A 24,564-nucleotide genomic window follows, 5' to 3' on the forward strand; every position below is an offset into this window, starting at 1 on the left:
ACGAACAGTCTGAATAAATTCATCCTCTGCTTCTGTTTCCTTCCCAGTTCTACTTATACGCAAGGACAAAGGGGTCAGGCAGAATAAGAAAGAAATTTCAGCAGCCGCTGTCGGATTGATTGGTGTCATTTACACAACAGTGGCTCTGGGACCCGGTTTGAGTTTTCACAACCCTCCTGTAGCTGAGATGTGACATCTGCTGTATCACTCACACGCCTGGTGTCAGTATTACAAGCATCAGACATATATATGTACTGTATATAAGCAGGTGAATTTCAGTATGTGTAGGAAATGTATATTAAATTGTCCTTGTCTTGGTGTGATTGATGACATTACACTGTTTCTACATTTCAGCAGGATTTCAAAGCATTTTTAATGTATAAAACATCTATACTCCGCATCATACGATCCTTTATCATGTTATCGTGTTATGAGCGATGCTATTTCACCTTAATTACTTCTCTCCTCACCCAGTGAAAGTGGTAAAGTGGTAGCATCAATTATTAAACCATTTTACTAACCTGAATGAAGGCTACGAGGTGCAAAGATCCCCAGTGCCTATTAGCATGGATTGTCTGCCCCATCAAGCTCTGTACCATCTCTTTAATTAAGCAAAATCTAAAAACATATAGGGCAGTAGGCACCAATGCTAAAAATGCAGCCAAAATTACTAAAATGGAAGTTTTACCGAAGATGGGGTGTTGCTACGGGCAACCAATAAGATTCTAATATGATCTAGAGGGTTCTAAATAAATAAGAAGATTCTGATTGGTTGCTATGGGCAACATCCCATCTTCAATGGAACTCCCATCTTAGTAAATAATCCCCCTAGAGCAGTGGATCTCAAACTGTGGGTTCTGACCCCAATGTGGGTCCCAACCTTCTCAGCATAAGGTTGTGACTTCATGTTGCTGACCATTAGGCTGATGACTTTTCTTATCTCAGTCAGTGATTCAAGGAGTCTGAAAAATCTGTTGAGTTGTTTGTTATTTTAGACTCCTCATTTTTTGCCTCCACAATACTGCCATGTATGTGCTGTCTGCTGACTTGCTGGGGTACCGTCAACATTTTTATTGTCTGATGGGGTCCCAGAGCAAAATAGTTGGAGGAACCCTGCCCTAGAGTAAAGACATGTGATAGAACTTCACACAAATGGAAGGAATTTCAGATTCCAGAGCTATTGTTTTATTTGTGGCCTCCATGCCATCACTGTGCTCATTATATTACTCCTGATGACCCCTTGTCATCAATAATGCAGCATCTTCTATCTCTTTAGCGATATTTTTTTCTGATTTCTAGTTAGCCCTTTTGGGTCTATCATACTGCATGTTCTAGGCATATTTAATTCATACACTGTGTCATAGAGCAGTGAGGTTCCAGGGCCTAGGGATGGGTAATACAATTGCTGCCCTATAACTCCACCATTTGAAGTGCAATGTGACTGAAATAGCATCCTGCAACCCATAGAGTCCATACAATGTCTTCAGCTAGTAGAGCCACCCAGGGCATACTCAGCGCAGCAGAGGCTATTCTTCCTTATTCTTCCTTAGGCAACTGAGGAAGTTCAACATCCCACAGAAGCTTCTGCTCCTCTTCTACTCCGCAATTGTGGAGTCTGTACTGTGCTCCTCAATACTGGTCTGGTACAGCTCCACCAGCGAGAGAGGCAAATGCAGACTCCAAAAGGTAGTCAGAACTGCGGAGAAGATAATTGGGACAGACCTTCCCTCTGTCCAGGACCTGTACTTGTCCAGAGCAAAAAAGCAGGCAACGAAGATAGTCAAGGACCAACTACATCCTGGCCATGGCTTGTTTAACCTGCTGCCATCAGGCAGACACTACAGGGCTATTCCCACCAGGTCCAACAGAAGCCTAAAAAGTTACTTCCCTCAAGCGGTTCACCTGTTGACACGTGAACTCATGAACACCTCACTGTCTAGTCACGCCATAACCCTTTGCACATAATCTAACACGGTGTCCCCTCGGAATAACTTTCTGTATGACTGTACATGTTCCCCCACCTGTTTATATTGTTTATTGTTTATACTGTATGTTGTTTACTTGTTACCCACCAGGCTGCTGCACAGCAAACCGAAAACATATTCCTAGTATACGCAAGTATACCTGGCAAATAAAGCTGATTCTGAGAATGCCCAATTCACTGTTATATTTCCTGGTCCCAGGGGACGATCCCCATCAATGTGACATATGTCACATGTTTGAGGGTGAGGCTCACACCATGGTAAGGCACTGGATGTCAAAAGGGTGTTGTGTCAGTGATACAGTCATTAGGTCGGTAATATCAATGTAGACATTCATCATATCAGCACAGCAATGTCAGCAGTCATGATGTTGGCATTTATAAAATAAAGAAAGGCAACAGGTCAACTTATGAGTATGTTGACATGTTCACAATGTTGACATCTGAAATGTCAACACCTGGGAGAGGATTGTTAACATTAGGCAGTAGGAGAGGTAGGGTTGGCTGGGGGATTTAGACATAGGTAGAAGAGGAAGGGTTAGGGTGGTTAGGGTAAATGGTGCTCTGTTAGATGGCTCAGCCGTCAGTGACAGTCACATGACTGCCAGACCCAGAAAAAAATGCTTGGGCTGCTTGTGGCATATGGACAGGCACATCACCACCGGGCCACTAGGGATGATATGTGGAAATTATCATCTCGACATTTCAATAGCATCAACATTCTTAATGTTGGCATGCTGCATGTTGATATTCTCATTACTCTTTAGGGTTATAGTATTAGGGTTCGGTTTAGTGGATGGGGATAGGGTATTAAGGCTACATTATGGGATGGGGGTTATTTATTTACAGTTTCTTATATAGCGCAGCATATTGCTCATAAGCTTACAATCTGTGACACACATATGGTCGACACGTGCTTTTCACAAATTTAGCTGAATTACTCTCCATGTCATAAACTATTACTTTCTGTAACTCTAGGGTGCCAGTATTTTTGCAGGATCAAACTTGTACCTTCTTGCACAGTTTGCAGGTGCGAGTTAGTTACACAACTTGCAAACAAATGTAAAAGCTATTCTAGAGTCCAAGGCTATTACAGGTGTGAGTGTGTGCAATCTTTTAGCGGTTAAACTCACACCTTGTAATGTAAGTTTGATTCCAAGGTAAAAGTTGTACGGAAGCATACACAAGTCAGTGAGATCCGTGCATGCTTCTGAATGTGAAAGTTATAAAATAGTTAAAAAACAAGGGGTAAAAAAGGCATGGGGTTCCTCGCTCCCATAAGCAGAACCAGATCCGGGCTCTTTGAGCCCACATCGGGCTCCTCTAGAAGTACCACTAATTAGAGCTGCTACATTGGGACTTTAATGGTTGGAACCATTAGGATGATCTCTAATAACCTGGGGATTCACAGTACTGAAGTCACTGGGGGAAGTGGTGATTTACTGACAGTTCTCTTAATGACAGGACTCACATGGATCCTGTCATTCGTGAAGTGGAGAGCTACAGTATGTGTATACACATATTGCTCCTTAGGGTGGCATGATACAGGTCTGTCTACTTGTTTCTTGTTTTTAAAACCCTGAAGGCCTACATGGACCAAAGAGGACCTGATCGCAGGAGGTATTTTTTTATGGATTTGTTTTTTATCTGTCATGAATTCTACTGGCCAAGCGGACACAAACTTCACCAGGGGTACTGTAGGACAGCATGTGTGAGTGTTTGTATTAAACTTTTTTTATGGTGTGTCATTTTATGGTGTGTCATTATTGGAATATTTTTATTTTACTGGTGGCTATAGGCATCAGTGGGCCCTTCAATGCCCCACATGCTGGTACTTGGGGTTCTCCACTAATGGCATGTGGGGCAGGCTTGCTGTTCCCTGTAGTCACCCTGTAAAAAAAAATATTATTTAGCAAAACACAAAAGTAATGCTATCAACTCACCACCCACATCCCAGGGGTACCGAGTGAAATCCTCAGGCTTAAACCCATGCCTTGGGTGTCCTGGTGGGAGGCCTCTTTGTGGGGTGGGCACATTGACCCAGGAAACCCCAGACTGGGCTGGCTACTTAGAGGGGTAAATGTTTCAGTCAGGGGACCTCATCAAGTGAACCCACTTGGTGTGGCCTTACTCTTCTGCTAGTGGAGCCCAGGACCACTAACAGAAGGACCGGTCCTAGAGCCCAATGCCAGTTTTTAATATACAGGAGAACCGCACATATTTTTCCCATGTATTTTATGAACTAGGAGTATCTCAAAGAGCCTAGCACTGGTTACAAGCTTACAACTCGCACACTGTTTCATTGGCCGAGGTCTATGATTTCCAATGGAAAACATATAAATGTGACACATTTACAGTTGCGGAAGTGCAAGAATCATTACTCGTTTCCATGGTGCCCAGTGTGCGCACTCTAGATGGCTACTATACACATTTATGTCACAGACTTTTCTCTTGTTCAGAAGTTACAGCTCTGGACCTCGAACCTGATTTAAGTAACCCTTTTGAATGAGGAAGGTGTAGAGTAGAGGCTGTGGTCCTGCATATGCGTCAGAACATACACCTGAAAAACAGACATAAAAAGAGCGTAACTTTGACAGTGATGTGCAGTCCTAGCAAGTTTGTGTCTGTAGTGTAGCGTTGCTTAGCTCAGCTGACAGTTTTAGCGGCAAATGTGTAAGTCATGTGATCCTATTTCATTTTCTCCTCAGTATATGAATGTGATGAGGTGTTATATACAGACCAGAGGCCTGTGTCTGGAAAGTGTTATAAGGAAATACACAAGATATTTAAAAATACAACTGAAATACAACTAGAATACAAACTACAGATGCACAGTAATTTAATTTGAATTAAGTTAAATTAAACTAGATTAAATGCAAACATCTGTCATTTTCGCCTTAAAAATACATTCTTGCCACAGACCAAATGGAAATAAAAATGAAGTAAAATGAATAGACAGCTGCAAATTACAATATACGAGATGGAAGGGTTAGATAAAGAAATAGGTCTTGAGAACTAGCTTGTGCAGCCTCCTCTGTTCAGGCCTCCTCTTCTCTTCCGGCCGCAGCACCCCCATGCGCAGCACAGTAGAGTCTGAGCACTAGAGCCCTCAGACTTTACTGCACATGTCTGGACCTCCGAAAAAATGGCGGTGCGGACATTTTTTGGGTGACTCTGGCAGTGCTGCTGCCTGGATTGTGGGACTCTGGACAGGAAGTATTATAAATGGGTGCAGTATGTGTGCGGTGTGGGCTCTCATGGGACACAGAGGCCGATTTGCACCCATTATAAATACACCACTGAATGGCAGGCTCCGGGTCATCGTATGTAGTCCTTTTGCATAAAATGTGGGAGATGCTCTAAAGGTAAAGTGCTGTAGCAAAAAATTGCTCCACTGTGAGTACACCCAGAGTAAGGCCCTTAGGGGGTTATTCAAATCCATTCGGTCCTCTGTGCATTCGAGGACCGATGGTGTGCGCATGCGCAGGCGTGCTTCTGTGCTTGTGCAGACGTAGGGTGCATGCAACCACGGCGAACTTGCGTTTTGCCGGGTGCACGCACCCATGACGGTGTGCGGGGGCAGAGATGAGCAGGGGGCGCTGGACTACCCTATTACCATATGGGAATGCCCAGCTTTCCATGGGCGTTATATCCGTGCCCATATCCATGCCGTCTTTATATTTATGTGAAATTGTGAACAAATGCAGTGAGGTACAGTGTGCTTAGTTACAGTACTTATATGTACGTCAACAAATGCAGTGGAGTTAGTACAGCCTCTAATACACAACACACAATGTTGCAGAACAAAATATGTTTTTTTTATATTTATTTTTTAAACTCTGTTACTTAGTATAGTAATTGTGGCATGAAAAATTGTGTATCAAGGGAAAATCTTGCACTGTATTGACAAAAGAGGACTTGCTAAAGTTAATGCTGCCACTGTGTAGTACGCCAGTAAGTGATTTCGATCATACCCTGGTAGTCTAGTGCAGGCATGTCCAAACTATGGCCCTCCAGCTGTTGTGAAACTACAAGTCCCATCATGCCTTGCCACAGTTTTGCTATTAGGGAATGCTAAAACTATGGCAAGGCATGCTGGGATGTGTAGTTTCACAACAGCTGGAGGGCCACAGTTTGGACATGCCTGGTCTAGTGTATGTGCTCCATTTCCATCTGCTGTGAAATGGCACTTATTTTTAATTAAATAAAAACGCACAAATACGATGCCGAAATAGTAACGTTTCTGCTCATTTTGGATTTGCCTTGCTCGGATTCCCTCAGACCCTGTATCTTAGTTTGATAGATTACGGATTAAAAACAAAAGTAACTTTGCACCATTTGGAGACGTTTTGCATGCAAGATAAGGAGGTCATTCTAGTTGATTTGCAAAGCTGCAAAAATAGCAGCTTTGTGACTCAACCAACCGCCACCCGCATGACCGTTCGTCCTCCCCTCGCACCTCCGACTTTCCATGCACGTTGAGAATGCATGTTTTGCATAAAAATCCATTTGCAGCTTGATTACAGGTACGAAATCATTTGATGGTCGCCGACCATCAATTGATTTCTAAGGTGCTCGCAAGGTGTCTAAGATTTGCGGCTACCTTGTACGGTAAGAGGACGGACAGCTGACATCCGGTGATGTCAGCTGCCCGCCCCCCCGGTACTGCTCTGTGCGAACGGGCTGGAGAATAATCAATTCACCATGCCGCTCTGAAAAGGAGCCTGTACATGCGCAAAAATGTTTATGCGCATGTGCAGTCCCAAACCGTCGCTCGCAAACACGCAGGGGAGCGAATGGATCAGAATGAGGTACAAAGTGTATAAGTTCTTGGCATAAATCACTCCTACTTCCTTGTACCTCACCATTTGTTCCACTACTAGACTATGACAACTTGTTTATGTAGGTATTTATTACATGCAAAGTTGTTTACAGCATTGGTGATAATGAGTGAAGAGTAAAGCAAAGAAATTAAAAAAAGAAACAAAATGAAAAATCCTCCCCACCTCACCCCCAGCACACTCTGAAGATCCATTGCTGGTTCAAGGATATCATTACAACCCCATATGTAGACTTTTATCAAAAGTGAAGCTGAGAAATTAGAATTTTAATAATAATTTAATTTATTAATAATAATAATAATAATAATTATTATTATTTTTGTGCAAGATTAGTAGCGGACAGCAGCTTAATTGAATAAGTAAAACAAGGTCAGGGTGACTTTGGAAAAGATTAATCCTCTGGTCTGTTACCAACAATATTGTCTTCCACAATCTTACATAAGGGGAAACACTCCTTCATAACCTTGCCTTTATTCCACTTTTATCACATACAGCTATAACAATGAAAAGCACATACTGTAGATAATTTCAAGAAGAGATCCATTATTGGATTTTTATCCTGCGGGATATACATTTCAAATTAAAAATTACAGAAAATCGAGGGCTGTCTAAGCATGAGGTGACATAAACCACTGAAGGGACCTGAGTTGCTGGCACTTTAAGTATCAAGTTGTTTGGGTCTGACTAGGAATAGGTTAGCCAATCAGGGGTGGAGCTGTGTATGCTTAGAGCAAGCAGGAATCTAGGGTGAACTTCCTCTCTGGTCCAGCTTTCTCCACCCTCCCATCCCTATTTCTAGGTGGCCGAAAAGAACGGTCTTGTATACAGATGAGGCCGGCCTGGTCTTTGCAGGGGATGGCGGCAGAGTGCGCTCTCCCGGCATCGATATGTCATTAGCACATGCCCCTGGACAGGGGATGGGCTGCACTATCCGTACGGGTGGGTATGATGGGAGAGTTGAACACTAACGATGCTTGAATGGTGTGTGTGATCTTTACCCCCTCTTTTCTATGACCGTTCTTAAGTGCCGCCACCATTTATAGTCAGATATAGCTGTCAATTAATAAATTTGACATTCTATTTGAAACGCCAGCACTTGTGTCTGTCTCGTTATTTTAGTGATAAGTTTATATATAAGTTTAAATAAGTTTATCTCTCTGGTGCACCACAAACAAGACACACGTTCTCTTTCTCTATATTCTGATACATCATTTTTGTGTCAGTGGTAGCACACCCCTAAAAAGTACTACAATATCAATCAATTATCTCAATAAGAGGGGGCCTTCATTCATATCTAAAGACACAACTAACAATCCTGTGCGGAAGACTACCCAACTCTGTCTTTTGGTTTTAAAGTGTGTGGCAAAAGGGTTACCGATGGTGAGTTTATGCATTTTTTATCATAATGGACAGATGCTTGTACATTGGCTATAGATGCTTGCTTAGACCAACTCTTCAGTCATTCACACAGAAAAACATAGAAATTGCTTCCTGACCACAAATGCTTCAGGTGTTCACAGCAAACTTGTGTTAATGAATGATGTAATGAGATCCCACAAGCTGTTACCAAAATGCTGTTACCAAATCGCTTAGAGGGAAATAGAAATAGAAAGTTTGCAATGGATATTCACTAAATGCACTCCTTCACAACTTACATAAATAATATGGGAGCAATCATTAATGGTGCAAGTAAGGGGCTACAGTGTACCATTAACATATTGGTAAATACTATAAGGTACTGTACATTAGGCAATATAAGTTGTAAGCTCCAATGGTGCAGGGTCTGCAGAATTTACACCGCTAAGGCAGTGGTACCCAAATTGTGTGCTGTGGCACCCTGTTGTGCCTTGGGGCACTTGCAGAATCATTTAGGTTTATTTATGGTTAAAGTGATAGGCAAGCAAGTGCTTGTGGCTTCCAATCAAAAAATATGTTGACAAACATAAAAAAAATCTTTGTCTCTCACAACATAATTGAACATAAGGATGACATGTACACACATTCTAATAATTAATTATTGTTTTCTAAATTTCTTTATAAGAAACTTTTGGCCTAGTGGATCCTGACCCCAAAGTGGGTCGCGACCATCTCTGCATGGGGTCGCGACTCCATGTTGTTGACTATCAGGCTGATGACTTCTCTAATGTCTCAGCCAGTGATCCAAGGAGTTTGAAAAATCAGTTGAATTTTCAGTTACTTCAGACTCCTCGCATGATTTTGTGCCTCCACAATGCTGCCATGTACAGTATGTGCTGTCTGCTGACCACACATGTGTTACCTTTATCTGGTAACTTGCTGGGGTCCTGTAATCATTTTTATTGTCTAACGGGGTCCCAGAGCAAAATAGTTTGAGAACCATGAAGGGGCACCATGAAAAAAATTAAGATGCTCTAGGGTGCCGTGATTCAAAACAGTTTGGGAACCACTGAGCTAAGGAATAAAGGGCATGCATCGGTCACTGTGTAGGGTGGTATCCGGTCATTATGTCAACATGGTCAAAGGTTGACCCACTGTGGCGTAACTATGAAATGGGCGCCCCCTGCCGTTAATGGGGGGCGCCCCCACCGCACCCCGCTCCCCATCCCTCGCCCGCAGCCTTACCTGTCTTGCTGGTCCCGGCTCCCTTGCTGGCTTCATTCTTCTGCTATGGAGACGGACCAACACAAAATGTCCGCCCCCATACAGCAGACAGTTTCATAGAACTGTCTACTATATGGGGCGGACATTTTATTGTGATCCGTCTCACTAGCAGAAGAATGACCACCACTGAAGACAAGGCTGCGGGCGACGGATTGGCGGGCGATGGGCGGGCGGAGGATGGGCGGACGGGAGGGGGCTAACTATAGCACGACAGCCCCCCGGAGCCCCCACATGCACAGCACCCCCCCCCCCCCCGCGCGACCGCGGGGGCTGCGGTGCTATAGTTACGCCTCTGTTGACACAATCAAATGGTCGACATGAAAACGTTTGTCATGGAAAAAGGTCTACAAAAGGTTTTCATGATTTAAAAAAAAAAAACTGACTTATTGATACTTTACCATCCAAGTGGGTATAAAGTTAGATTATAATATTGACTGAAGCATGGTGAGTATAGTGAGCCATGCAAGGGGACACCTAACGGATACGTTGTGTCCATGTTGATTTGTCATAATGCAATTGTATAACTAAACCTCTCCCAGCACAGTGACAGGTGCATAATGTAGTGTCATTTCTCTCACTTGGATTGTACTGAGCTATATAATATTGCGATTCCATTTATTTGCAGCTAATTGTGACATCAAGCCAAACGTACACCTATTGTATCCTACCCTGAAGCAAGGTAGTACAACCAGATTACTATAGATCTTCTTTAGTAGTAATGGCTCAGAATTAGGATGTTCTTTTATTCAGCCCAGACTATAAATACTGAAAAGGGGCATTTTCTGCGGTTTAGCTCCATTGAAATAACAACACAAATAACCCATAGAGCCAGCTAGCTGAAGCATTAAATAGCCATGAACAACACATTTACTTACAATGTTCTAAACTCTTCTTTCGAACATAGGCCTCAGGGAAAGTGAATATAACATTCCATAATACCACATCCATTTGAATTAATTGATGTGTTAACGGTACAATAAAGATTTCACTCTAAGCATGCAATAAGCTTGAGGTGAGCAACCACAGCACTTGTGCTCATATATTATTTCCAACTACCCGGAGACACTCTCCGTGCACACTTCAGCTGGCAACTTTTTCACCTCAAACATGGCTGGTGTGGCTTCTTCATTCAGCTCCTGAGCAAGTCTTACTGCAGCAGAGCCTTTATGAGAATCTATCCAGTGGCGTAAAGGTTTACCATGTTCTCGGAACACATATAGACCTTGCTTAGAGAGCTACAATAAAATCCCGGCTACAGCTGCACTGTGTCCCAAGTGCATGGTACAAAATTCTTCTAATTGCTTCATTTATCATAATGTCCATTTACGTTAGAAGTGCACGTTTCTCTGCAGTAAATTCATGGTATTAGGGTCACGTTCTTCACAGTTTATTGCTAGTTTTGTACAGTAAATATAGGAAACTGAACGGTGCCAAATTGGTTCTTGACAGTACACTACTTAAAAGCTGAATTAATGTCAGGTTTTTTTCTGCAGTGAAAAAAAAAAACAGCTGTTGTGTGGCTCTCTTACAGGTTCACCAGCAGTCATAAAATACATGAAACCCCCACTGCTTTAAGTTTCAAGCTATAAAACGGTATAATGATTATGCTACAATGGACACAATATGAATAACCCCAGCCCTGCAGAGGAAGTGACAAGAACTCTATTGCAAGACTTCTGGCACCAGAAAAATGTGTAAAGCTATCAGTGCTTTCACTATGTACACTAGTCTACACAGGGGAGCAGGGAAACCATGTGATGCTCCCCCAGCGGCAATATACATACACTGCTGGTGCCGGGGACTGACTGCCGCGCCGACCACACTCCGCCACCCGCCCTTCAGTGCTGAAATGACCTTGTCCCAGCTCCGATCAAGAACTGCCGCCCACCAATTAAGAGCCGGGACCCCTTCACAGCTCAGCCCGGTCCCCACCGCATCACCCTAGCAGGCTCAGCCTGGTCCCCACCGCATAACCATAGCATGGTGTCCGGCTACGCTACGCTGACAACATAGCCTAAGGTACGTTGTCAGCATAGCATAGCCGGGTGCCTGGCTAATACACAAGTACCGCACTTTTTGCAGGGACACTAATCTGTTGCAAACTTGCTGGATACGGAGAGAGGGAGCTGTGAAGACAGAGATCAGAGGTAGGAGCAGAAAGGAACTCGGGGTAGGGTGGAAAGGTTGTGGGCTACAAGCTGTTACAGCTCAAAGTGAAAGTACAGTACATTGCACAAGCTGTCATTTTGACAGGCTTTTAACTACTAATATATAATACCCTCCAGCGTGTTAAAAGCTGGGGCTCTGGTATCTCTACTCTCTCCCTACATAGTGCCCGATTCAAATTGACTCGCTAAACAGCGTAAATGCCCGCCCCCGTTGCCATGTGAACATCCTTGCTGAAATGCAAATGGATGTTTAGCATAATTAATAGCATTTCTAATCATAATAGACATAAAATAATCACATTATTGTCCCATGATCTAACCAACATATTCCATTGGTAGACAAGCCCAGTAACTCCAAGGAATACAAAGCAATAACAATATGGGACTGAAACAACTGTTAATGTGTTTACATATACAGCACCAGATGGCAGCAGGCTTCTTGGACAGGTTTGCAAGAATCTGTTGCAGCTCTTGCTGGGAGGGTTCTGAGGACACCATCATGACCCTTCATGTCATGGACAGTGACTCAGCTGCACAAGCAGCAGACATCTAGGCAGGTTCACTATGAACCACTTTTCCCACCACAGAACCCTGTTATGGCAATGTCAAGTAAAATCATTGATGCAAGTTGCGTGTAAATGGAATTTATGCATGCAACAAATCCCCATATGCATCAACGTACAATTTCAAAGTGATTTAATATAATGTAACATTCAAATTAGTACACAATATTGTGTTGCAAATGACCTACAGTAAATGTATTTATTTATTATTTATTTATTTTAATAGATAAATAGGTAAATAGAATAGATACCTATATATACTGAGGAATTATAGACCTTAACATGGTTAAAGTTGTGTGGGGGTGGTAAGGGTATGACAGGGGACTCAAACAGACACTGAAACCCACCTGTTCATCAAGGCATATCTTCTGCATAACCTAGTCTCAAGCTCACTCTCCCTACCTTGCCATGGCCATCATTACATTGCTTATTTCCTGCCATTAGGCCACCTCACATGCACATTATGTCACCTGTCAGTAAAGGATTCGGTATGAAATCCCGACGGTCAAAATCCCGACAGGGTCAAAATCCCAAATGGGTCAAAATACACAACATACAAAAACAGTGAAAAAAACCCTTGTCGATCTCGCGACCTGTCGACCGAAAGTCATGTTGACTGTTTCACCTGTACATTCTTTATGTCGGTATTTTGACCTTGTCGGGATTATAAATGTCGGGATTTTGTCCTTGTCAGGATTTTAAATGTTGGGATTTTGTCCTTGTCGGAATTTTGTCCTTGTCGGTACTTTGACCCATTCGGGATTTTGATCCTGTCGGGATTTTGACCCTGTCGGGATTTTGACCGTCGGGATTTTGACTGCATCCCGTCAGTAAAGGCCTCCATACACTAGACCAGTGGTTCCCAAACTGTGCGCCTAGGCTCCCTGGGGTGCCTTGGAGCACTTGCAGGGGTGCCTCAGGTTGGTGGTCCACAACCAATTCAAATTATTTATGGTCAATGTAATAGGCAAAATCAGTGCTTGTGGCTTTCAATTATAAAATATATGGAAAAACAGAAGTGAATCATTTTCTTCAACATATAACTGGACCTAAGGATGACATTTAAGTACAACTTTAATATATATATATATATATATATATATATATATATATATATATATATATATATACCATATATACCATATATACCATATATACCATATATACTCGAGTATAAGCCTACTTTTTCAGAACATTTTTAATGCTGAAAAAGCCCACCTCGGCTTATACTCGAGTGAGGGTCCCACTTGAGTCAATATGTTTTCCCAGTTGTTTGTTAGAAAACCAGGTGCCTCGGCTTATATTCGGGTCGACTTATACTCAAGTATATACGGTATATATATATATATATATATATATATATATATTTTTTTTTTTTTTTTTTTTTTTGGTAACAAACTTTTGGCCTAGGGGCGCCCTGAAAAATATTCTGATACTCTAGGGTGCCGTGATTCAAAAAAGTTTGGGAACCACTGCACTAGGCAGTTCACATGCAATTTGGGCTCTTTTCCTGCGATTAAGGTGATCAATCGCAGCAAAAGAGTCAAAATTGCATGTGAATGACAGCAGGTCTGATGCAATATGCGGTCCTGTGCACGTCACACTGGAGCCTGTGAGTCACATCGGCTGCACAAGCAATCTCTAGGATTGCTTCCGAGCCAGGCTGCCTTGACTGGGAGTGCACCTTCCTGGGTGGCTCATGGGGGATTGTGGGCGACTTCTCCAAGGAGAGAAGTTGACCTAATGTATGCCTCCATTTGTGTACCCTGTATTGTAATGTATGCTGTATGTAAAGCACTGCAAACCACTTGTGGCACCTTATAAATAAAATGTATTATGTCCATTTTATCTGATGCAGGAAGAGCTGTACTAAGCCTTGAAAAGTGATACAATGGAGAGTTGTAAGCCACCAACCAATCAGCTCTACCTGTCATATCTCAAACACAGCCTGTGACATGGCAGGTAGGAGCTGATTGGCTGGTGGTATATCACTCTCCATTTCATCACTTTTTGAAGCTTAGTACATCTGACCCGCAGAGTTTTGTCAGTGTTAACATTTTTTAAAAGAAATGTCAATATTGTGGTTTTATGTAAATAGCAAGACAAATTATGGGGACCACTTATCATTATTATTTTTCCCTCACCCAATAACTGAACTTAATAAATGACCCAAACAGTTAATGTAACTTACAAGTAATAGCTGTTATTTTCTATTTATTCAATGTAAATGTGTACATCACTGGCATGAAATGGGATTGGGTACAGTTGTTATCATCCATACAAGCATGAACACCACTTACAAGGCTCAGCCTGTGTTACACTGAAACGAGTTTCCTTTGCAACTCATCAATCTCACCCTGAGTCTTAGCAGGACACCATTCATTCACAATGCAAATCCTTTTCTTGGCTTCTGATTTTCTCCTAATTAACATGTAAAATCCTCACTCCCATATACAAATCTTTTAATCACCATGTCCCTCAACAAGCCTTCAGGCTTTATACATTACGTTCTTTACTTTTTAGATTAGCATAATATTTAACATTCCCTACAACTGTCAGAAAGAAGACTTTTCAATAAATGTCATCTGAACATTTTTCATGCACATACAAATACAGTCATCTGCTACCATGGGACACCTTTATATTAAATGTAAGTGAATAGTCCTTACCGGCTCTGAACCTCATATCTGTTGACTGTATACATTCAGATGGTGCTAGTATTAATAAACAATACCGGAAGACTCTCTGCAGAAATAATAGAGTATTTAAGCATGTACAGAGTGATGCAGCCATCTTGGGTGAGGTCAGTAGATGACTATTATTATTATCATTAGTAGTAGTACAGACCATCTATTAAAGTTCCTTCATGCTACTAGTAAAGTCCAGTAGATCAGGAATCGGTACTTGTGTAATATCTGGGCGCCCAACGTGTTTGATTGTATGCCTTAACTTAAGGCATACAATCAGATGCAATGCGATTTTTGGGGAAATCGCATCGCATGCAACCAAATCGCATGCGATCAATGCGATTTTTTCATAGGATTCAATGTTAAATGATCCTGTTCATAGCCCCACTATCCAAGTGGGCATGGAGTTGATTTTATATAGCGTGGCGAGCCCCGCGAGGGGACGCGGATTACTTAAAATGTATTCCGCATCCCCTCGCGGGGCTTGCTGCACTCGCCAAGCTTCGTGCTCGGTGGCTCGCCATGCTATATAAAATCAACTCCATGCCCACTTGGATAGTGGTGGTATGAACAGGACCATTTAACATTGAATCCTATGGAAAAATCGCGTCCATCACATCGCATGTGATTTGGTTGCATGCGATGCGATGCGATTTACCCAGGAATCTGCATCTACTGTGAAACGAATAGGCCAAGGGTTCTCAAACTCGGTCCTCAGGACCCTACACAGTGCATGTGCAGAATCACAAGTGAAATAATTAGCTCCATCTGTGGATCTTTTAAAATGTGCCAATGAGTAATGAATTCACCTGTGCACCTGTAAAACGTGAACTGTGTCGGGTCCTGAGAACCGTGTTTGAGAACCCCTGGAATATTGTACAAGATAGACAGTACCGTAGGGTGATGTAAAAATATTGTAGGTGATCAGAATGATCTTTTTATTATAAAGGCCAGAGGCGGAACTAATATTGGTGCAGCAGGTGCATTGCACTGGAACCCCTGAGGACGAAGAGACCCACTGCTGCTCCCCAATGCTGTGTGGCATATTATGAACTTACAGTAGGTTGGAGTGGAGGAGGAGGGCCCAAAGTATTTGTACCTTAGCCAACCACTCACAAGTTCTGACAAATGATAAATACATAATAAAAACTACAGTTTCCATAATTCTCAATGGGCAGGGTGCTCTGTGGCAATTTACCTACCTCCGAAAAGCAAACTGGTGTTAGTTGATACATACATTTCTAAAGGAAGCGTATCGTTCGAGATTTTGTGATCACTCCCCAACAACCTCCACACTCTCCCTTCATTTCTGTACAAACGTTACTCTTCAAAAGCAATACAAAGTACACAAGTACCTCCTCTGTAAATATGTGTCTAGAACAATCAATACCATTTATCTGGTTCCTTTCATGAATATTATAGCAGGTAGGTTAAATACATTTCTAGATTAAATAAAAATATTTTATAAAGAGACCATTTTTCTCTTTCAATCTCAAAATAAAGACTGCAAGTATAAACATAAACTCATTCAGTAGGAACACACTGGCTACTGATAGTCCACTTCCAAAGCAGGAGTGTGAGGTCAACCAGCTCCTCTTCCACAGCTGAAGCAACAATATTTTTATTGAATTCATATCTTGACTGATTGATGCTAATTGTTCATGTATAACTACTGTATTACTATTGCTTGTCCCTGTTTCATAGATGTTATTCAAACAGACCAGAAAACATCTCAGACAGCTTTTCAGGATGCAGTCAAAATCCAGACGGTCAAAATCCCGACAGGGTCAAAATCCCGAATGGGTCATAATACCGACAAGGCCAAAATCCCGACATTTAAAATACAGACAAGGCCAAAATCCCGACATTTAAAATCCCAACAAGGTCAAAATACCGACATATAGAATGTACAGGGGAAACTGTCAACATGACTTTGGGTCAACAGGTCGGGAGGTCGACATGAGGTTTTTTACTGTTTGTTTTTTTACGAATTATGACCCATTCAGGATTTTGACCCTGTCGGGATTTTGACCGTCGGGATTTCATACCGAATCCAGCTTTCCAGTGTAAAGCATCTGCATTACAATTTGCCAGAATCTGTGCTAATTCCCAACCAGCGAGAGTCTATGCATGAGAGAATGTGGGCTAATCACGCACCACAAGAAATGTATAGGTAGTAGTAGTAATTTGTGGATGCACTTTATATTCAGTATTTCATTCATGGTCCAAAATCATGCTAAACATTTATTTGCGTACACCATGATAAATGGCTATGCAAACAACATGTGCACATAATAAAGGTCCAGATAGTTTACTTTTGAGAAAATGACCCAAATACCTTTATGTAGACATGATCAGGTCCATGGTGTCAGCCTACATTGCCCACATTCAGTGCCAAGTGGTACGTATGAGGAGTATCTATGAGCTCATTGCTTGATGAAGACTTTAGCGGGCCTGGAGCATTTCATTTTGAATTACTTTTATGATCTAAAACAGCGGTTCCCAACTTTTTTTTCTCTCGTACCCTTTTATTAGGCTTCTCATTTATGTGTACCCTGCTCTCAATTTTAAATATCCACAACACCGACAAGTGGAGTAAAAATGAGCTGTATGCGTATCCTTATGTGTGTCCTTATATTAAGGAGTAGCGGAGGAGGAGGAGTGTGAGGTCAGGAATCGGGTCCTTCTGTGTCTGGCCACTGGCTGTGTACTGTCTCCCGGGTTCCCGCTAACACCTGTAGGATTGATGCCACTGCATGCTTACTCCACCCATGTCAGCATGGGGTACATGAACACTGATGTCTGAGGGCAGTGCAGATAACTCCTAGTAGATTGCTGGTTGGGCAAAAGCACAAGGAGATGCTGATGACACTGCGGAACCGGAAGTGACGCAATGATGCTTATCTCCATAACAACTGGAGACTTCTTCCGCCATTATCAATATTGTTTTTGAGTACCCCCAACTGGTCTGCAATGTACCCCAGGTTGGGAACCACTGATCTAGAATAAAAAGCTCACTGTTATTACAGAGAGTTACTTGAAGTTGGTATGTAGTAAAGAAGTAGTGAGACCAACTTTATCAAAAAGAGAACCTTTGTGCATTCATAATCATTCCATTAATATCTCTACCTCATTATAACATCTTCATAAACATCAACCTGTTTAGCATCAATTAATCTCCAACAATATAATGATTCCTTCTATAATCATAAACTCCCTCATATCCTTCATTAATTAGCCCCCGCATCTTTAATTATTTAAATCCTATTCATTAACCTCCCCCCAGTGTAACCCTTGAATCAAAATGAACTCATAAAGTACTGTACATGAATCAGCTCAACTTTATATTCTAAAATAATTGTCATAACAAACCCTCTCATCCAGAACATAAACTGATCTAAACTAAATTCATTTTTGGCACTGGATGCACTTTTCAAAGACACTTAAAAGGTTTCACGGGTTGTTTTCTGTCCCAAGCAGCTCATTCTCCCGTACATATATTGGCGGGATGCAGTTGAAATCCTGGCGGTTGGAATCCCGGCGGTCGAAATCCCAATGATGGAATCCCGACACTTTGTTCCTCTGTGGGTGTCCACGACACCCGTAGAAGGAGAATAAATTAACGTGCCGAGTGTAGCAAGGCACCGGGCCCGCTGCATGGCGAACACAGCAGGCCTGCAAGGGGGGGGGGGGGCGATCCATGCCCCCCCCCTTGTCGGGATTTCGGCGGTCGGGATTTCGGCGTCCGGATTTTGACCGCCGGGATTCCGACTGCCGGGATTTGAAACCAATCCCATATTGACTTCCTTCATTTACATGCAGCCTCAGCTGGAGAAGAACTCTCTATGAGAATTACACAAATGATGATCAGGTCCCATCATAATAGAAGAACCCAAACTTAACATCCTGCACAGCACATTGACATATTTGTTACATTTTAATATAACATTTTAACTGAACATATCATATGTTATCTATTGTAATTGAAAGCTGTACAATTTGAGTGATGATCTCCTCAATAATAAGGAATCACATAGCACCCAAAAGCTCTCCTTCTACATGACCCACTTCCATGTTACACAGTAGAGCCCAGGAAAGAAGCCGAACAGCCACTTGGAATTCTTAGCCTTCTGCTCCTCCAGCAGTACATCCAACCAGGCATACTGTATGTGGTGGCCTTGAGTATGAACTTGAAGTCGAGGCATCTTACCAACTTCATGTACATGAGCTGTGGCTTGGCCATCAGATTCTTAAGCCAGAACCCCAGATCAGAGAGGAGTAACTGGTTGGCATTACCAGGTTAAGCAAATGCTTCCTCTAACAGAAAACTTTTTACTAATGCTGCATTCAGGGGGGAGGAGCAGGCAGAAGAGAAGGAGGGGGTTGGATCTAGACAGGGGGCAGGGCTATGTGTCCCAACATGTGTATATGTGTATTTGTCTTCTCTGTGTGTATGTATGTACTCTAGTCCTGTATCTGTGAACCTATATGTATGAGTACCTGCAAGTACCATCTTTGCCATTGGGCACAATGGGCAGTAGCCCAGGGGCCCTAGGACCTAGGGGCCCACCCCAATGGGCAATGAGCCTGTAGTGTGACCGTGTGAACCATCTCACCTGTGCCGCGTTAGGATGCAGCTCTCTGGAACCCTGCTGATATTGTTTTCTGCTATCTGCGCCCCAGCCTCTGCCGAGGTCCTCTTGTGTTCCGCTGCCCACAATGCACCCCGTAGAGCCTGGCTGCCTGCCCAGCAGCTTCTTCCCGACATGCATGTGTGGAGTTAGTCCATGCACCAGGCTGCAGCTGCTGCTCGGTGTGTACCCTGCTTGAGGGAGAATCGAGAATAGGCATTATGGTGTTTGGCATAATACATAATGGACATAATGGTGTGTAACTTAACGTGTAATCGATATTATGGTGTAAATGTTTAATGCGCGCCTTTGGCAGACAATGGCCCAGATGTATTAAGCCTGGCAAAGAGATAAACTGGAGTTAATGTGGAAGGAGATAACGCATCAGCCAATCGGCTGTGTTTGAAATATGGCAGTTGGGAGTTGATTGGCTGGTGCGTTATCTCCTTGCAATTTAACTCCATGTTATCTCTTTGCCAGGCTTAATACATCTGCCCCATTGTCCCTGTTTATGAAGCGTATTGTGAATTTTGGCTTAATCTGTGTGGCATTATGTGAATTCTGGCTCAATCCATGTGGCATTATGTGAATTTTGGCTCAATCCATGTGGCATTGTCTGAATTTTGGCTCAATCCGTGTGTTGTTATGTAAATTTTGGCTCACTCCGTGTGGCATTATGTGAATTTTGACCCAATCCATGTGGCATTATGTGAATTTTGGCTCAATCCATGTGGCATTATGTGAATTTTGGCTCAACCCGTGTGGCATTATGTGAAGTTTGACTCAATCCGTATGGCATTATGTGAATTTTGACACAATCCATGTGGCATTATGTGAATTTTGGCTCAATTCGTGTGTTTTTATGTGAATTTTGTCTCAATCCGTGAGTTATTGTGTGAATTTTGACACAATCCGTGTGTCATTATTTGAATTTTGGCTCAATCCATGTGGCATTATGTGAATTTTGGCTCATTCCATTTGGCATCATGTGTAAGGGGCAAGTATAATAGAGTCTAGTATTTTGTTCTATGTGTATAAGTTGTATATGGTGTGGTACACTACACTCAAGGACAATCCTCCTGTTGAGTTGCCACACCCCCTTTTCCGGAGCGCGCCTTCGGCACGCGCACAACTACATCCTTCACTTTTGTCGCCATGGTGGGCCTGCATACTTTAAATGCCAGGGCCTACTTTTAATCCCATTCCCATCCTCTCTCTGCCACTCTCTAAGCATGTACACTGGCACCACTAACACTGCCCCTCCCCCACCCAAACCCTCTTTTATCATGGTGTCCCCCCTGTCATTTTATCCTGGATCCGCCCCTGCTTCCAGTTGCATATTATTAAAAAAAATGACATATTATAAAATCAATAAATAATGTTTTAAAATATATACATTTTTAATAAAATTAGTATAGGTATTGTATAATAATCTGATTAAATAACAATGCTGTTATCTTTAGGTGAAAAAAATATATTCTATCAGTAAATGCTATTATGATCATACTGAAATGCAGGGGCAATAGGAAGATTTCGGAGGTGTATGAACAGCTGTGATTTTTCGTTAATAGATGAGAGCTATTCCCAGCAGAGAGTTTTTGATAGATAAGGAGAAGCCATATCTCTGGTGAAAACACCTGTTTATGCCAGAGATTTGCTTCTTTCCCTTTGATAAATACTTTAGGACCAATCTTTTCAGTTATTGAAGTTAACAGTCCTATCTTATGGGAAGAAAAGACATGTCCTTGAACATACATGCTAAGCAATTACATATACAAATGTAGTATCATATTATAATAAATTCTAAGGGGTACATTTACTAAAGCTTCTAAAAATTAGAAGAGGTGATGTTGCCCATAGCAACTAATCAGAATCTGTCTATCATATCTATATTGCATCCTACAAATTGTTATGCTGGCCACACATCAGACCAACTTTCTTCCAACCATCCAACTAGTTGGTTGGTTGGACTGAAAATCTGGTACTGTATGGGGGCAAATGCCAATAAACAATTTGCTCACAAACTCAGGAGAATGGACAGTGGCGGATTCAGGGGGGGGCACCCGGGCACGTGCCCCCCCTGTCATTCATTTTGTAGATGAGGACCAGAGCTTTCCAACGAGCCCAGCCCCATTTCTCTAGCCCCCGGGAACCGGAGATATCGCCTGGCAAAGCTGTAACATTTTTTCCCCATAGGATAATATGGGACCCGTCAATTCCGATCCCCACCCGGTTCCGACAGCTGCCAGTTCCCCCCCTGGCATCACAGGAGCTTGGGCCAAATCGCTGGGCCTTCAATATGATACCAGGATGGTCTATATCGGTCAATCGGTTCCAGAGATATAGCGTGTAAATCGATGTTTTTATTTTTGAAATGTAATTTCATGGCTGTTCATGTTCTTTGAGGGCAGATTACTCTGGAACCAAACGTTCCAGTTTTACTGGACCAAAATCATTCAAAGCCCACTCAAAAGTTCTTCAATATGATACTTGTCTCATGTAAATGGGTCAGTTAGTTCCGAAGATATAGCCAGTTAAATGAGATAACTGGTTAAAGGGGGGGAGGGGTGGTTTTCTCTCCCCCTCACACCAGAAAATGCAGGGACTAGGCTGGTGTAAAAGGGGCCAACCTGGGAATGCATTTTCTGGTGTGAAATGGGTATTATTTCAAATAGCTGGGACCTGTAGTGCTCTGAATACAGCCAGGCTCTGCCACTGTCAGTGGCTATCACTTCTGCCTGGCGGCTGTCCCCCATTTACCACGAGCATGTATTCCCCGTTGGCAATGAGCATGTAATTCCACATGGCAACGAGCATGGAACCTCTGGCAATGAGCATGGAACCCTTGGCAATGAGCATGTAGATAAGTAGCACTTACTGTATGTAGCATAACTTTTAATAGGCATTATGGTGTTTGGCATAATACATAATGGACATCATGCCGTGTAACTTAACGTGCAATGGATATTATGGTGTAAATGTTTAATGCGCGCCTTTGGTGGACAATGTCCCTGTTTATGAAGCGTATTGTGAATTTTGTCTTAATCTGTGTGGCATTATGTGAATTCTGGCTCAATCCGTGTGGCATTATGTGAATTTTGTCTCAATCCGTGTGGCATTATGTGAATTTTGGCTCAATCTGTGTGGCATTATGTGAATTTTGTCTCAATCCGTGTGGCATTATGTGAATTTTGGCTCAATCTGTGTGGCATTATGTGAATTTTGGCTCAATCCATATGGCATTTTATGAATTTGGCTCAATCCGTGTGGCATTATGTGAATTTTGACTCAATCCATATGGCATCTTATGAATTTGGCTCAATCCTTGTGGCATTATGTGAATTTTGGCTCAATCCATTTGGCATTATGTGAATTTTGACACAATCCATGTGGCATTATGTGAATTTTGGCTCAATCCATTTGGCATTATGTGAATTTTGGCTCAATCCGTGTGGCATTATGTGAATTTTGACACAATCCATGTGGTATTATGTGAATTTTGACACAATCCATGTGGCATTATGTGAATTTTGGCTCAATCCATTTGGCATTATGTGAATTTTGTCTCAATCCGTGTGTTATTATGTAAATTTTGGCTCAATCTGTGTGGCATTATGTGAATTTTGACACAATCCGTGTGGCATTATGTGAATTTTGGCTCATTCCATTTGGCATCATGTGTAAGGGGCAAGTATAATGGGGTCTAGTATTTTGTTGCATAATGTGTAGAAGTTGTATATGGTGTTGTACACTACACTCAAGGACATGCCCCCTGTTGAGTGGCCACACCCCATTTTTTCCAGAGCGCGCCTTCGGCGCCCGCACAACTACATCCTTCACTTTTGTTGCCATGGTGGGCCTGCATACTTTAAATGCCAGGGCCTATTTTTAATCCCATTCCCACCCTCTCTCTGCCGCTCTCTTAGCATGTACACTGGCACCACTAACACTGGCCCTCCCCCACCTAAACCCTCTTTTATCATGGTGCCCCCCCTGTCATTTTATCCTGGATCCGCCCCTGAGAATGGACAAAAACATTCAATGAAATTGTTTAAATCAAATAGGTCCAACTACAGTATATTGTCTGAGTGACAGTTGTTGTTCATTTTCCGATTTGGGAAACAAATGACTTAATTACAAATTACATTTGCTCCCATCCAGTACCAGGTTTTTATTCCATCCAACCAACTAGTTGGATGGTTGGAGGAAAGTTGGTCTGATGTGTGGCCAGCATTAGACAGAGTCTGATTGCTTGATTTGGGCAATATCACCTCTTTCAATTTTTAGAAGCTTTAGCAAATTTAAGTTTAAGGGGGGGTATTCATTCATGTCCGGATAGCCAAAAAACATAGATAGACCTTTTCAATGTGACCATTTTTAGCTGTTTTTTTTCTGCCTGTGAAGCTTCAAAAAGTTGAATCTGCATCGGTGGAAAATAGTCAAAAACAGTTGCATTTTTAAGTTAGTTGCTGATCCACGTGGTATTGGGGATTAAATAGAGTTTTGCACACTTTATACAATTAACTTCACGCCCACGTGGAAAATGGGGGTATGACGTGGATAGTGGGTATATGATTGTGTTAGTGGGGTGTTGTGTGTGTGTAGTGTGTGTATGTGTGTGGTGCATCATACTTACCCCTCCACAATGTCCCCGATGCCTCCGGCACTCTGCTCCCCGCAGTCCCGGCCGCCATGTCAGTCCTCCCCGGCGGGCGCAATGTACACAATTTGCGTAGTGCCGCTGGGGGAGCTGGGAAAACATGTGATGCTCCCCCAGCGGCCGCCTCGCCTCACCACCGGCGACCATTTCCCCCCTCCGCCCGCCCGCAGCTACAGCACTGTTCTATCCTCCCTCTACCCGCCCGCAGCTCCAGCACTGGCTGCCGGGCAAACGCCCCACGCCAGGCACCAAGTAAGTGCTGGCCGGGACGAAGTAGCCACATATTAGACGGGCGCCTGGCTAGTACATAAGTACCGAAAATATTTGCAGCTGTGAGGTGTTGGTGAAATGTTCGGAATGCACCTTGTGGCCATCCCGCTAATTGAATTTTTC

Source organism: Crinia signifera, chromosome 4 (genome assembly GCF_055691185.1).
Source record: "Crinia signifera chromosome 4, ASM5569118v1, whole genome shotgun sequence".
In the NCBI taxonomy this organism is placed as follows: domain Eukaryota; kingdom Metazoa; phylum Chordata; class Amphibia; order Anura; family Myobatrachidae; genus Crinia; species Crinia signifera.